Source organism: Argiope bruennichi, chromosome 1, assembly GCF_947563725.1.
Source record: "Argiope bruennichi chromosome 1, qqArgBrue1.1, whole genome shotgun sequence".
NCBI lineage: Eukaryota > Metazoa > Arthropoda > Arachnida > Araneae > Araneidae > Argiope > Argiope bruennichi.
This window is the reverse complement of record NC_079151.1, coordinates 14,821,975-14,839,880: the sequence shown is the minus strand read 5'-3', so window position 1 is coordinate 14,839,880 and position 17,906 is coordinate 14,821,975.

The window sequence follows — 17,906 nt, the reverse complement described above, 5'->3', positions numbered from 1 at the left end:
TGCGCAGAATCTATTAATATTCTTAGCATTGTGCTTTTAAAACCAGATTTACACAATACTTAAAACTTATTGCCGAGTCTTAATGAGAATCTTTGACCCTTCAGAAGCTCTCGAGCTACGAGTCTTGGTAGCTCGATCGGCAGAGTGTGTCATTGTATTTAGCTAGTCTTCTGTTCGAATCTCGAGATCGACAAATAATTTATAATTTTTCTTTTTTTAAAATAAATTTTATCTTTATTTCTCCATTATTCATAGAGTTACTATGAATCATTCCAAATCATATATTTAAAAACTATATTTTAAATTCAAAATATTTCTATATTTTATCGGAATTTTAAGAGTCAAGTTCCCGCACATGTGCAGAATCTATTAATATTCTTAGCATTGTGCTTTTAAAACCAGATTTACACAATACTTAAAACTTATTGCCGAGTCTTAATGAGAATCTTTGACCCTTCAGAAGCTCTCGCGGTACGAGTCTTGGTGGCTAGATCGGCAGGGTGTGTAATTGTATTTTGCTGATCTTCTGTTCGAATCTCGAGATCGACAAATAATTTATAATTTTTCTTTTTTTAAATAAATTTTATCTTTATTTCTCCATTATTCATAGAGTTACTATGAATCATTCCAAATCATATATTTTAAAACAATATTATAGATTTAAAATATTTCTATACTTTATCGGAATTTTAAGAGTCAAGTTCCCGCACATGCGCAGAATCTATTAATATTCTTAGCATTGTGCTTTTAAAACCAGATTTATACAATACTTACAACTTATTGCCGAGTCGTAATGAGAATCTTTGACCCTTCAGAAGCTCTCGAGGTACTCGTCTTGGTGGCTAGATCGGCAGGGTGTGTCATTGTATTTTGCTGCTCTTCTGTTCGAATCTCGAGATCGACAAATAATTTATAATTTTTCTTTTTTTTTAAATAAATTTTATTGTTATTTATCCATTATTCATAGTGTTACTATGAATCATTCCAAATCATATATTTCAAAACCATATTTTAAATTAAAAATATTTCTATATTTTATAGGAATTTTAAGAGTCAAGTTCGCGCACATGCGCAGAATCTGTTAATATTCTTAGCATTGTGCTTTTAAAACCGGATTTACACAATACTTAAAACTTATTGCCGAGTCTTAATGAGAATCTTTGACCCTTCAGAAGCTCTCGCCGTACGAGTCTTGGTGGCTAGATCGGCAGAGTGTGTCATTGTATTTAGCTAGTCTTCTGTTCGAATCTCGAGATCGACAAAGATTTTATAATTTTTCTTTTTTTTAAAATAAATTTTATCTTTATTTCTCCATTATTCATAGAATTACTATGAATCATTCCAAATCATATATTTCAAAACAATAATATAAATTTAAAATATTTCTATATTTTATCGGAATTTTAAGAGTCAAATTCGTGCACATGCGCAGAATCTATTAATATTCTTAGCATTGTGCTTTTAAAACCAGATTTACACAATACTTAAAACTTATTGCCGAGTCGTACTAAGAATCTTTGACCCTTCAGAAGCACTTGAGATACGAGTCTTGGTGGCTAGATCGGCAGGGTGTGTCATTGTATTTTTCTGGTCTTCTGTTCGAATCTCGAGATCGACAAATAATTTATAATTTTTCTTTTTTTTTAAATAAATTTTATTGTTATTTCTCCATTATTCATAGAGTTACTATGAATCATTCCAAATCATTTATTTAAAAACCATATTTTAAATTCAAAATATTTCTATATTTTATCGGAATTTTAAGAGTCAAGTTCCCGCACATGCGCAGAATGTTTTAATATTCTTAGCATTGTGCTTTTAAAACCAGATTTACACAATACTTAAAACTTATTGCCGAGTCTTAATGAGAATCATTGACCCTTCAGAAGCTCTCGACGTACGAGTCTTGGTGGCTAGATCGGCAGGGTGTGTCATTGTATTTTGCTGGTCTTCTGTTCGAATCTCGAGATCGACAAATAATATATAATTTTTCTTTTTTTTAAATAAATTTTATCTTTATTTCTCCATTATTCATAGAGTTACTATGAATCATTCCAAATCATATATTTAAAAACCATATTTTAAATTCAAAATATTTCTATATTTTATCGGAATTTTAAGAGTCAAGTTCCCGCACATGTGCAGAATCTATTAATATTCTTAGCATTGTGCTTTTAAAACCAGATTTACACAATACTTAAAACTTATTGCCGAGTCTTAATGAGAATCTTTGACCCTTCAGAAGCTCTCGCCGTACGAGTCTTGGTGGCTAGATCGGCAGGGTGTGTCATTGTATTTTGCTGATCTTCTGTTCGAATCTCGAGATCGACAAATAATTTATAATTTTTCTTTTTTTAAATAAATTTTATCTTTATTTCTCCATTATTCATAGAGTTACTATGAATCATTCCAAATCATATATTTAAAAACCATATTTTAAATTCAAAATATTTCTATATTTTATCGGAATTTTAAGAGTCAAGTTCCCGCACATGCGCAGAATCTATTAATATTCTTAGCATTGTGCTTTTAAAACCAGATTTACACAATACTTAAAACTTATTGCTGAGTCTTAATGAGAATCTTTGACCCTTCAGAAGCTCTCGAGCTACGAGTCTTGGTGGCTCGATCGGCAGAGTGTGTCATTGTATTTAGCTAGTCTTCTGTTCAAATCTCGAGATCGACAAATAATTTATAATTTTTCTTTTTTTTAAATAAATTTTATCTTTATTTCTCCATTATTCATAGAGTTACTATGAATCATTCCAAATCATATATTTTAAAACAATATAATAAATTTAAAATATTTCTATACTTTATCGGAAATTTAAGAGTCAAGTTCCCGCACATGCGCAGAATCTATTAATATTCTTAGCATTGTGCTTTTAAAACCAGATTTACACAATTCTTAAAACTTATTGCCGTGACTTAATGAGAATCTTTGACCCTTCAGAAGCTCTCGAAGTACGAGTCTTTGTGGCTAGATCGGCAGGGTGTGTCATTGTATTTTGCTGGTCTTCTGTTCGAATCTCGAGATCGACAAATAATTTATAATTTTTCTTTTTTTTAAAAAAATTTTATATATATTTCTCCATTATTCATAGAGTTACAATGAATCATTAAAAATCATATATTTCAAAACAATATTTTAAATTTAAAATATTTCTATATTTTATCGGAATTTTAAGAGTCAAGTTCCCGCATATGCGCAGAATCTATTAATATTCTTAGCATTGTGCTTTTAAAACCAGATTTACACAATACTTAAAATTTATTGCCGAGTCTGAATGAGAATCATTGACCCTTCAGAAGCTCTCGCGGTACGAGTCTTGGTGGCTAGGTCGTCAGGGTGTGTCATTGTATTTTGCTGGTCTTCTGTTCGAATCTCGAGATCGACAAATAATTTATAATTTTTCTTTTTTTAAATAAATTTTATCTTTATTTCTCCATTATTCATAGAGTAACTATGAATCATTCCAAATAATATATTTAAAAACCATATTTTAAATTCAAAATATTTCTATATTTTATCGGAATTTTAAGAGTCAAGTTCCCGCACATGCGCAGAATCTATTAATATTCTTAGCATTGTGCTTTTAAAACCAGATTTACACAATACTTAAAACTTATTGCCGAGTCTTAATGAGAATCTTTGACCCTTCAGAAGCTCCCGCGGTACGAGTCTTGTTGGCTAGATCGGCAGGGTGTGTCATTGTATTTTGCTGGTCTTCTGTTCGAATCTCGAGATCGACAAATAATTTATAATTTTTCTTTTTTTAAATAAATTTTATCTTTATTTCTCCATTATTCATAGAGTTACTATGAATCATTCCAAATCATATATTTTAAAACAATATTATAAATTTAAAATATTTCTATACTTTAAAGGAATTTTAAGAGTCAAGTTCCCGCACATGCGCAGAATCTATTAATATTCTTAGCATTGTGCTTTTAAAACCAGTTTTACACAATACTTAAAACTTATTGCCGAGTTTTAATGAGAATCTTTGACCCTTCAGAAGCTCTCGGGGTACGATCTTGGTGGCTAGATCGGCAGGGTGTGTCATTGTGTTTTGCTGGTCTTCTGTTCGAATCTCGAGATCGAAAAATAATTTATAAATTTTCTTTTTTTTTAATAAATTTTATCTTTATTTCTCCATTATTCATAGAGTTACTATGAATCATTCCAAATCATATATTTCAAAACAATATTATAAATTTAAAATATTTCTATACTTTATCGGAAATTTAAGAGTCAAGTTCCCGCACATGCGCAGAATCTATTAATATTCTTAGCATTGTGCTTTTAAAACCAGATTTATACAATACTTAAAACTTATTGCCGAGTCGTAATGAGAATCTTTGACCCTTCAGAAGCTCTCGAGGTACTCGTCTTGGTGGCTAGATCGGCAGGGTGTGTCATTGTATTTTGCTGGTCTTCTGTTCGAATCTCGAGATCGACAAATAATTTATAATTTTTCTTTTTTTTTAAATAAATTTTATTGTTATTTATCCATTATTCATAGAGTTACTATGAATCATTCCAAATCATATATTTCAAAACCATATTTTAAATTAAAAATATTTCTATATTTTATAGGAATTTTAAGAGTCAAGTTCGCGCACATGCGCAGAATCTGTTAATATTCTTAGCATTGTGCTTTTAAAACCAGATTTACACAATACTTAAAAATTATTGCCGAGACGTAATGAGAATCTTTCACCCTTCAGAAGCACTCGAGGTACGAGTCTTGGTGGCTAGATTGGCAGGGTGTGTCATTGTATTTTGCTGGTCTTCTGTTCGAATCTCGAGATCGACAAATAATTTATAATTTTTCTTTTTTTTTAAATAAATTTTATCTTTATTTCTCCATTATTCATAGAGTTACTATGAATCATTCCAAATCATATATTTCAAAACCATATTTTAAATTAAAAATATTTCTATATTTTATAGGAATTTCAAGAGTCAAGTTCGAGCACATGCGCAGAATCTGCTAATATTCTTAGCATTGTGCTTTTAAAACCAGATTTACACAATACTTAAAAATTATTGCCGAGACGTAATGAGAATCTTTCACCCTTCAGAAGCACTCGAGGTACGAGTCTTGGTGGCTAGATTGGCAGGGTGTGTCATTGTATTATGCTGGTCTTCTGTTCGAATCTCGAGATCGACAAATAATTTATAATTTTTCTTTTTTTTTTTTAAATAAATTTTATCTTTATTTCTCCATTATTCATAGAGTTACTATGAATCATTCCAAATCATTTATTTAAAAACCATATTTTAAATTCAAAATATTTCTATATTTTATCGGTATTTTAAGAGTCAAGTTCCCGCACATGCGCAGAATCTTTTAATATTCTTAGCATTGTGCTTTTAAAACCAGATTTACACAATACTTAAAACTTATTGCCGAGTCTTAATGAGAATCATTGACCCTTCAGAAGCTCTCGCGGTACGAGTCTTGGTGGCTAGATCGGCAGGGTGTGTCATTGTATTTTGCTGGTCTTCTGTTCGAATCTCGAGATCGACAAATAATATATAATTTTTCTTTTTTTTAAATAAATTTTATCTTTATTTATCCATTATTCATAGAGTTACTATGAATCATTCCAAATCATATATTTAAAAACCATATTTTAAATTCAAAATATTTCTATATTTTATCGGAATTTTAAGAGTCAAGTTCCCGCACATGTGCAGAATCTATTAATATTCTTAGCATTGTGCTTTTAAAACCAGATTTACACAATACTTAAAACTTATTGCCGAGTCTTAATGAGAATCTTTGACCCTTCAGAAGCTCTCGCCGTACGAGTCTTGGTGGCTAGATCGGCAGGGTGTGTCATTGTATTTTGCTGATCTTCTGTTCGAATCTCGAGATCGACAAATAATTTATAATTTTTCTTTTTTTAAATAAATTTTATCTTTATTTCTCCATTATTCATAGAGTTACTATGAATCATTCCAAATCATATATTTAAAAACCATATTTTAAATTCAAAATATTTCTATATTTTATCGGAATTTTAAGAGTCAAGTTCCCGCACATGCGCAGAATCTATTAATATTCTTAGCATTGTGCTTTTAAAACCAGATTTACACAATACTTAAAACTTATTGCCGAGTCTTAATGAGAATCTTTGACCCTTCAGAAGCTCTCGAGCTACGAGTCTTGGTAGCTCGATCGGCAGAGTGTGTCATTGTATTTAGCTAGTCTTCTGTTCGAATCTCGAGATCGACAAATAATTTATAATTTTTCTTTTTTTAAAATAAATTTTATCTTTATTTCTCCATTATTCATAGAGTTACTATGAATCATTCCAAATCATATATTTAAAAACTATATTTTAAATTCAAAATATTTCTATATTTTATCGGAATTTTAAGAGTCAAGTTCCCTCACATGTGCAGAATCTATTAATATTCTTAGCATTGTGCTTTTAAAACCAGATTTACACAATACTTAAAACTTATTGCCGAGTCTTAATGAGAATCTTTGACCCTTCAGAAGCTCTCGCGGTACGAGTCTTGGTGGCTAGATCGGCAGGGTGTGTAATTGTATTTTGCTGATCTTCTGTTCGAATCTCGAGATCGACAAATAATTTATAATTTTTCTTTTTTTAAATAAATTTTATCTTTATTTCTCCATTATTCATAGAGTTACTATGAATCATTCCAAATCATATATTTTAAAACAATATTATAGATTTAAAATATTTCTATACTTTATCGGAATTTTAAGAGTCAAGTTCCCGCACATGCGCAGAATCTATTAATATTCTTAGCATTGTGCTTTTAAAACCAGATTTATACAATACTTACAACTTATTGCCGAGTCGTAATGAGAATCTTTGACCCTTCAGAAGCTCTCGAGGTACTCGTCTTGGTGGCTAGATCGGCAGGGTGTGTCATTGTATTTTGCTGCTCTTCTGTTCGAATCTCGAGATCGACAAATAATTTATAATTTTTCTTTTTTTTTAAATAAATTTTATTGTTATTTATCCATTATTCATAGTGTTACTATGAATCATTCCAAATCATATATTTCAAAACCATATTTTAAATTAAAAATATTTCTATATTTTATAGGAATTTTAAGAGTCAAGTTCGCGCACATGCGCAGAATCTGTTAATATTCTTAGCATTGTGCTTTTAAAACCGGATTTACACAATACTTAAAACTTATTGCCGAGTCTTAATGAGAATCTTTGACCCTTCAGAAGCTCTCGCCGTACGAGTCTTGGTGGCTAGATCGGCAGAGTGTGTCATTGTATTTTGCTGCTCTTCTGTTCGAATCTCGAGATCGACAAATAATTTATAATTTTTCTTTTTTTTTAAATAAATTTTATTGTTATTTCTCCATTATTCATAGAGTTACTATGAATCATTCCAAATCATATATTTCAAAACCATATTTTAAATTAAAAATATTTCTATATTTTATAGGAATTTTAAGAGTCAAGTTCGAGCACATGCGCAGAATCTGCTAATATTCTTAGCATTGTGCTTTTAAAACCAGATTTACACAATACTTAAAAATTATTGCCGAGACGTAATGAGAATCTTTCACCCTTCAGAAGTACTCGAGGTACGAGTCTTGGTGGCTAGATTGGCAGGGTGTGTCATTGTATTATGCTGGTCTTCTGTTCGAATCTCGAGATCGACAAATAATTTATAATTTTTCTTTTTTTTTTAAATAAATTTTATCTTTATTTCTCCATTATTCATAGAGTTACTATGAATCATTCCAAATCATTTATTTAAAAACCATATTTTAAATTCAAAATATTTCTATATTTTATCGGAATTTTAAGAGTCAAGTTCCCGCACATGCGCAGAATGTTTTAATATTCTTAGCATTGTGCTTTTAAAACCAGATTTACACAATACTTAAAACTTATTGCCGAGTCTTAATGAGAATCATTGACCCTTCAGAAGCTCTCGACGTACGAGTCTTGGTGGCTAGATCGGCAGGGTGTGTCATTGTATTTTGCTGGTCTTCTGTTCGAATCTCGAGATCGACAAATAATATATAATTTTTCTTTTTTTTAAATAAATTTTATCTTTATTTCTCCATTATTCATAGAGTTACTATGAATCATTCCAAATCATATATTTAAAAACCATATTTTAAATTCAAAATATTTCTATATTTTATCGGAATTTTAAGAGTCAAGTTCCCGCACATGTGCAGAATCTATTAATATTCTTAGCATTGTGCTTTTAAAACCAGATTTACACAATACTTAAAACTTATTGCCGAGTCTTAATGAGAATCTTTGACCCTTCAGAAGCTCTCGCCGTACGAGTCTTGGTGGCTAGATCGGCAGGGTGTGTCATTGTATTTTGCTGATCTTCTGTTCGAATCTCGAGATCGACAAATAATTTATAATTTTTCTTTTTTTAAATAAATTTTATCTTTATTTCTCCATTATTCATAGAGTTACTATGAATCATTCCAAATCATATATTTAAAAACCATATTTTAAATTCAAAATATTTCTATATTTTATCGGAATTTTAAGAGTCAAGTTCCCGCACATGCGCAGAATCTATTAATATTCTTAGCATTGTGCTTTTAAAACCAGATTTACACAATACTTAAAACTTATTGCTGAGTCTTAATGAGAATCTTTGACCCTTCAGAAGCTCTCGAGCTACGAGTCTTGGTGGCTCGATCGGCAGAGTGTGTCATTGTATTTAGCTAGTCTTCTGTTCAAATCTCGAGATCGACAAATAATTTATAATTTTTCTTTTTTTTAAATAAATTTTATCTTTATTTCTCCATTATTCATAGAGTTACTATGAATCATTCCAAATCATATATTTTAAAACAATATAATAAATTTAAAATATTTCTATACTTTATCGGAAATTTAAGAGTCAAGTTCCCGCACATGCGCAGAATCTATTAATATTCTTAGCATTGTGCTTTTAAAACCAGATTTACACAATTCTTAAAACTTATTGCCGTGACTTAATGAGAATCTTTGACCCTTCAGAAGCTCTCGAAGTACGAGTCTTTGTGGCTAGATCGGCAGGGTGTGTCATTGTATTTTGCTGGTCTTCTGTTCGAATCTCGAGATCGACAAATAATTTATAATTTTTCTTTTTTTTAAAAAAATTTTATATATATTTCTCCATTATTCATAGAGTTACAATGAATCATTAAAAATCATATATTTCAAAACAATATTTTAAATTTAAAATATTTCTATATTTTATCGGAATTTTAAGAGTCAAGTTCCCGCATATGCGCAGAATCTATTAATATTCTTAGCATTGTGCTTTTAAAACCAGATTTACACAATACTTAAAATTTATTGCCGAGTCTGAATGAGAATCATTGACCCTTCAGAAGCTCTCGCGGTACGAGTCTTGGTGGCTAGGTCGTCAGGGTGTGTCATTGTATTTTGCTGGTCTTCTGTTCGAATCTCGAGATCGACAAATAATTTATAATTTTTCTTTTTTTAAATAAATTTTATCTTTATTTCTCCATTATTCATAGAGTAACTATGAATCATTCCAAATAATATATTTAAAAACCATATTTTAAATTCAAAATATTTCTATATTTTATCGGAATTTTAAGAGTCAAGTTCCCGCACATGCGCAGAATCTATTAATATTCTTAGCATTGTGCTTTTAAAACCAGATTTACACAATACTTAAAACTTATTGCCGAGTCTTAATGAGAATCTTTGACCCTTCAGAAGCTCCCGCGGTACGAGTCTTTGTGGCTAGATCGTCAGGGTGTGTCATTGTATTTTGCTGGTCTTCTGTTCGAATCTCGAGATCGACAAATAATTTATAATTTTTCTTTTTTTAAATAAATTTTATCTTTATTTCTCCATTATTCATAGAGTTACTATGAATCATTCCAAATCATATATTTTAAAACAATATTATAAATTTAAAATATTTCTATACTTTAAAGGAATTTTAAGAGTCAAGTTCCCGCACATGCGCAGAATCTATTAATATTCTTAGCATTGTGCTTTTAAAACCAGTTTTACACAATACTTAAAACTTATTGCCGAGTTTTAATGAGAATCTTTGACCCTTCAGAAGCTCTCGGGGTACGATCTTGGTGGCTAGATCGGCAGGGTGTGTCATTGTGTTTTGCTGGTCTTCTGTTCGAATCTCGAGATCGAAAAATAATTTATAAATTTTCTTTTTTTTTAATAAATTTTATCTTTATTTCTCCATTATTCATAGAGTTACTATGAATCATTCCAAATCATATATTTCAAAACAATATTATAAATTTAAAATATTTCTATACTTTATCGGAAATTTAAGAGTCAAGTTCCCGCACATGCGCAGAATCTATTAATATTCTTAGCATTGTGCTTTTAAAACCAGATTTACACAATTCTTAAAACTTATTGCCGTGGCTTAATGAGAATCTTTGACCCTTCAGAAGCTCTCGAAGTACGAGTCTTTGTGGCTAGATCGGCAGGGTGTGCATTGTATTTTGCTGGTCTTCTGTTCGAATCTCGAGGTCGACAAATAATTTATAATTTTTCTTTTTTTAAATAAATTTTATCTTTATTTCTCCATTATTCATAGAGTTACTATGAATCATTCCAAATCATATATTTTAAAACAATATTATAAATTTAAAATATTTCTATACTTTATCGGAATTTTAAGAGTCAATTTCCCGCACATGAGCAGAATCTATTGATATTCTTAGCATTGTGCTTTTAAAACCAGATTTACACTATACTTAAAACTTATTGCCGATTCTTAATGAGAATCTTTGACCCTTCAGAAGCTCACGCGGTACGAGTCTTGGTGGCTAGATCGGCAGGGTGTGTCATTGTGTTTTGCTGGTCTTCTGTTCGAATCTCGAGATCGAAAAATAATTTATAAATTTTCTTTTTTTAAAAATATATTTTATCTATATTTCTCCATTATTCATAGAGTTACTATGAATCATTCCAAATCATATATTTCAAAACAATATTATAAATTTAAAATATTTCTATATTTTATCGGAATTTTAAGAGTCAAGTTCGCGCAAATGCTCAGAATCTATTAATATTCTTAGCATTGTGCTTTTAAAACCAGATTTACACAATACTTAAAATTTATTGCCGAGTCTGAATGAGAATCATTGACCCTTCAGAAGCTCTCGGGATACGAGTCTTGGTGGCTAGATCGGCAGGGTGTGTAATTGTGTTTTGCTGGTCTTCTGTTCGAATCTCGAGGTCGACAAATAATTTATAATTTTTCTTTTTTTAAATAAATTTTATCTTTATTTCTCCATTATTCATAGAGTTACTATGAATCATTCCAAACCATATATTTTAAAACAATATTATAAATTTAAAATATTTCTATACTTTATTGGAATTTTAAGAGTCAAGTTCCCGCACATGCGCAGAATCTATTATTATTCTTAGCATTGTGCTTTTAAAACCAGATTTACACAATATTTAAAACTTATTGCCAAGTCTTAATGAGAATCTTTGACCCTTCAGAAGCTCTCGAGGTACGAGTCTTGGTGGCGAGATCGGCAGGGTGTGGCATTGTATTTTGCTGGTCTTCTGTTCGAATCTCGATATCGACAAATAATTTATAATTTTTCTTTTTTTTAAATAAATTTTATCTTTATTTCTCCATTATTCATAGAGTTACTATGAATCATTCCAAATCATATATTTCAAAACAATATTATAAATTTAAAATATTTCTATACTTTATCGGAATTTTAAGAGTCAAGTTCCCGCACATGCGCAGAATCTATGAATATTCTTAGCATTGTGCTTTTAAAACCAGATTTACACTATACTTAAAACTTATTGCCGAGTCTTAATGAGAATCTTTGACCCTTCAGAAGCTCTCGAGGTACGAGTCTTGGTGGCGAGATCGGCAGGGTGTGTCATTGTATTTTGCTGGTCTTCTGTTCGAATCTCGAGGTCGACAAATAATTTATAATTTTTCTTTTTTTAAATAAATTTTATCTTTATTTCTCCATTATTCATAGAGTTACTATGAATCATTCCAAATCATATATTTTAAAACAATATTATAAATTTAAAATATTTCTATACTTTATCGGAATTTTAAGAGTCAATTTCCCGCACATGAGCAGAATCTATTAATATTCTTAGCATTGTGCTTTTAAAACCAGATTTACACTATACTTAAAACTTATTGCCGAGTCTTAATGAGAATCTTTGACCCTTCAGAAGCTCACGCGGTACGAGTCTTGGTGGCTAGATCGGCAGGGTGTGTCATTGTGTTTTGCTGGTCTTCTGTTCGAATCTCGAGATCGAAAAATAATTTATAAATTTTCTTTTTTTTAAAATATATTTTATCTATATTTCTCCATTATTCATAGAGTTACTATGAATCATTCCAAATCATATATTTCAAAACAATATTATAAATTTAAAATATTTCTATATTTTATCGGAATTTTAAGAGTCAAGTTCGCGCAAATGCTCAGAATCTATTAATATTCTTAGCATTGTGCTTTTAAAACCAGATTTACACAATACTTAAAACTTATTGCCAAGTCTTAATGAGAATCTTTGACCCTTCAGAAGCTCTCGGGGTACGAGTCTTGGTGGCTAGATCGGCAGGGTGTGTCATTGTGTTTTGCTGGTCTTCTGTTCGAATCTCGAGATCGAAAAATAATTTATAATTTTTCTTTTTTTTTAAATAAATTTTATCTATATTTCTCCATTATTCATAGAGTTACTATAAATCATTCCAAATCATATATTTAAAAACCATATTTTAAATTGAAAATATTTCTATATTTTATCGGAATTTTAAGAGTCAAGTTCGCGCACATGCGCAGAATCTATTATTATTCTTAGCATTGTGATTTTAAAACCAGATTTACACAATACTTAAAATTTATTGCCGAGTTTTAATGAGAATCTTTGACCCATCAGAAGCTTTCGGGGTACGAGTCTTGGTGGCTAGATCGGCAGGGTGTGTCATTGTGTTTTGCTGGTCTTCTGTTCGAATCTCGAGATCGAAAAATAATTTATAATTTTTCTTTTTTTTTAAATAAATTTTATCTATATTTCTCCATTATTCATAGAGTTACTATAAATCATTCCAAATCATATATTTAAAAACCATATTTTAAATTGAAAATATTTCTATATTTTATCGGAATTTTAAGAGTCAAGTTCGCGCACATGCGCAGAATCTATTATTATTCTTAGCATTGTGATTTTAAAACCAGATTTACACAATACTTAAAATTTATTGCCGAGTTTTAATGAGAATCTTTGACCCTTCAGAAGCTCTCGGGGTACGAGTCTTGGTGGCTAGATCGGCAGGGTTTGTCATTGTGTTTTGCTGGTCTTCTGTTCGAATCTCGAGATCGAAAAATAATTTATAAATTTTCTTTTTTTAAAAATATATTTTATCTATATTTCTCCATTATTCATAGAGTTACTATGAATCATTCCAAACCATATATTTTAAAACAATATTATAAATTTAAAATATTTCTATACTTTATTGGAATTTTAAGAGTCAAGTTCCCGCACATGCGCAGAATCTATTATTATTCTTAGCATTGTGCTTTTAAAACCAGATTTACACAATATTTAAAACTTATTGCCAAGTCTTAATGAGAATCTTTGACCCTTCAGAAGCTCTCGAGGTACGAGTCTTGGTGGCGAGATCGGCAGGGTGTGTCATTGTATTTTGCTGGTCTTCTGTTCGAATCTCGATATCGACAAATAATTTATAATTTTTCTTTTTTTTAAATAAATTTTATCTTTATTTCTCCATTATTCATAGAGTTACTATGAATCATTCCAAATCATATATTTCAAAACAATATTATAAATTTAAAATATTTCTATACTTTATCGGAATTTTAAGAGTCAAGTTCCCGCACATGCGCAGAATCTATGAATATTCTTAGTATTGTGCTTTTAAAACCAGATTTACACAATACTTAAAACTTATTGCCGAGTCTTAATGAGAATCTTTGACCCTTCAGAAGCTCTCGGAGTACGAGTCTTGGTGGCTAGATCGGCAGGGTGTGTCATTGTATTTTGCTGCTCTTCTGTTCGAATCTCCAGATCGACAAATAATTTATAATTTTTCTTTTTTTTAAATAAATTTTATCTTTATTTCTACATTATTCATAAAGTTACTATGAAACATAACAAATCATAAATTTCAAAACCATATTATAAATTGAAAATATTTCTATATTTTATCGGAATTTTAAGAGTCAAGTTCGCGCACATGCGCAGAATCTATTATTATTCTTAGCATTGTGATTTTAAAACCAGATTTACACAATATTTAAAATTTATTGCCGAGTTTTAATGAGAATCTTTGACCCTTCAGAAGCTCTCGGGGTACGAGTCTTGGTGGCTAGATCGGCAGGGTGTGTCATTGTGTTTTGCTGGTCTTCTGTTCGAATCTCGAGATCGAAAAATAATTTATAAATTTTCTTTTTTTTAAAATATATTTTATCTATATTTCTCCATTATTCATAGAGTTACTATGAATCATTCCAAATCATATATTTCAAAACAATATTATAAATTTAAAATATTTCTATATTTTATCGGAATTTTAAGAGTCAAGTTCGCGCACATGCGCAGAATCTATGAATATTCTTAGTATTGTGCTTTTAAAACCAGATTTACACTATACTTAAAACTTATTGCCGAGTCTTAATGAGAATCTTTGACCCTTCAGAAGCTCTCGAGGTACGAGTCTTGGTGGCGAGATCGGCAGGGTGTGTCATTGTATTTTGCTGGTCTTCTGTTCGAATCTCGATATCGACAAATAATTTATAATTTTTCTTTTTTTTAAATAAATTTTATCTTTATTTCTCCATTATTCATAGAGTTACTATGAATCATTCCAAATCATATATTTCAAAACAATATTATAAATTTAAAATATTTCTATACTTTATCGGAATTTTAAGAGTCAAGTTCCCGCACATGCGCAGAATCTATGAATATTCTTAGCATTGTGCTTTTAAAACCAGATTTACACAATACTTAAAACTTATTGCCGAGTCTTAATGAGAATCTTTGACCCTTCAGAAGCTCTCGGAGTACGAGTCTTGGTGGCTAGATCGGCAGGGTGTGTCATTGTATTTTGCTGCTCTTCTGTTCGAATCTCCAGATCGACAAATAATTTATAATTTTTCTTTTTTTTAAATAAATTTTATTTTTATTTCTACATTATTCATAAAGTTACTATGAAACATAACAAATCATAAATTTCAAAACCATATTATAAATTGAAAATATTTCTATATTTTATCGGAAATTTAAGAGTCAAGTTCCCGCACATGCGCAGAATCTATTAATATTCTTAGCATTGTGCTTTTAAAACCAGATTTACACAATTCTTAAAACTTATTGCCGTGGCTTAATGAGAATCTTTGACCCTTCAGGAGCTCTCGAAGTACGAGTCTTTGTGGCTAGATCGGCAGGGTGTGTCATTGTATTTTGCTGGTCTTCTGTTCGAATCTCGAGGTCGACAAATAATTTATAATTTTTCTTTTTTTAAATAAATTTTATCTTTATTTCTCCATTATTCATAGAGTTACTATGAATCATTCCAAATCATATATTTTAAAACAATATTATAAATTTAAAATATTTCTATACTTTATCGGAATTTTAAGAGTCAATTTCCCGCACATGAGCAGAATCTATTAATATTCTTAGCATTGTGCTTTTAAAACCAGATTTACACTATACTTAAAACTTATTGCCGAGTCTTAATGAGAATCTTTGACCCTTCAGAAGCTCACGCAGTACGAGTCTTGGTGGCTAGATCGGCAGGGTGTGTCATTGTGTTTTGCTGGTCTTCTGTTCGAATCTCGAGATCGAAAAATAATTTATAAATTTTCTTTTTTTTAAAATATATTTTATCTATATTTCTCCATTATTCATAGAGTTACTATGAATCATTCCAAATCATATATTTCAAAACAATATTATAAATTTAAAATATTTCTATATTTTATCGGAATTTTAAGAGTCAAGTTCGCGCAAATGCTCAGAATCTATTAATATTCTTAGCATTGGGCTTTTAAAACCAGATTTACACAATACTTAAAACTTATTGCCAAGTCTTAATGAGAATCTTTGACCCTTCAGAAGCTCTCGCGGTACGAGTCTTGGTGGCTAGATCGGCAGGGTGTGTCATTGTGTTTTGCTGGTCTTCTGTTCGAATCTAGAGATCGAAAAATAATTTATAATTTTTCTTTTTTTTTAAATAAATTTTATCTATATTTCTCCATTATTCATAGAGTTACTATAAATCATTCCAAATCATATACTTAAAAACCATATTTTAAATTGAAAATATTTCTATATTTTATCGGAATTTTAAGAGTCAAGTTCGCGCACATGCGCAGAATCTATTATTATTCTTAGCATTGTGATTTTAAAACCAGATTTACACGATACTTAAAATTTATTGCCGAGTTTTAATGAGAATCTTTGACCCTTCAGAAGCTCTCGGGGTACGAGTCTTGGTGGCTAGATCGGCAGGGTGTGTCATTGTGTTTTGCTGGTCTTCTGTTCGAATCTCGAGATCGAAAAATAATTTATAAATTTTCTTTTTTTTTAATAAATTTTATCTTTATTTCTCCATTATTCATAGAGTTACTATGAATCATTCCAAATCATATATTTCAAAACAATATTATAAATTTAAAATATTTCTATACTTTATCGGAAATTTAAGAGTCAAGTTCCCGCACATGCGCAGAATCTATTAATATTCTTAGCATTGTGCTTTTAAAACCAGATTTACACAATTCTTAAAACTTATTGCCGTGGCTTAATGAGAATCTTTGACCCTTCAGAAGCTCTCGAAGTACGAGTCTTTGTGGCTAGATCGGCAGGGTGTGCATTGTATTTTGCTGGTCTTCTGTTCGAATCTCGAGGTCGACAAATAATTTATAATTTTTCTTTTTTTTCATAAATTTTATCTTTATTTCTCCATTATTCATAGAGTTACTATGAATCATTCCAAATCATATATTTTAAAACAATATTATAAATTTAAAATATTTCTATACTTTATCGGAATTTTAAGAGTCAATTTCCCGCACATGAGCAGAATCTATTGATATTCTTAGCATTGTGCTTTTAAAACCAGATTTACACTATACTTAAAACTTATTGCCGATTCTTAATGAGAATCTTTGACCCTTCAGAAGCTCACGCGGTACGAGTCTTGGTGGCTAGATCGGCAGGGTGTGTCATTGTGTTTTGCTGGTCTTCTGTTCGAATCTCGAGATCGAAAAATAATTTATAAATTTTCTTTTTTTAAAAATATATTTTATCTATATTTCTCCATTATTCATAGAGTTACTATGAATCATTCCAAATCATATATTTCAAAACAATATTATAAATTTAAAATATTTCTATATTTTATCGGAATTTTAAGAGTCAAGTTCGCGCAAATGCTCAGAATCTATTAATATTCTTAGCATTGTGCTTTTAAAACCAGATTTACACAATACTTAAAATTTATTGCCGAGTCTGAATGAGAATCATTGACCCTTCAGAAGCTCTCGGGATACGAGTCTTGGTGGCTAGATCGGAAGGGTGTGTAATTGTGTTTTGCTGGTCTTCTGTTCGAATCTCGAGGTCGACAAATAATTTATAATTTTTCTTTTTTTAAATAAATTTTATCTTTATTTCTCCATTATTCATAGAGTTACTATGAATCATTCCAAACCATGTATTTTAAAACAATATTATAAATTTAAAATATTTCTATACTTTATTGGAATTTTAAGAGTCAAGTTCCCGCACATGCGCAGAATCTATTATTATTCTTAGCATTGTGCTTTTAAAACCAGATTTACACAATATTTAAAACTTATTGCCAAGTCTTAATGAGAATCTTTGACCCTTCA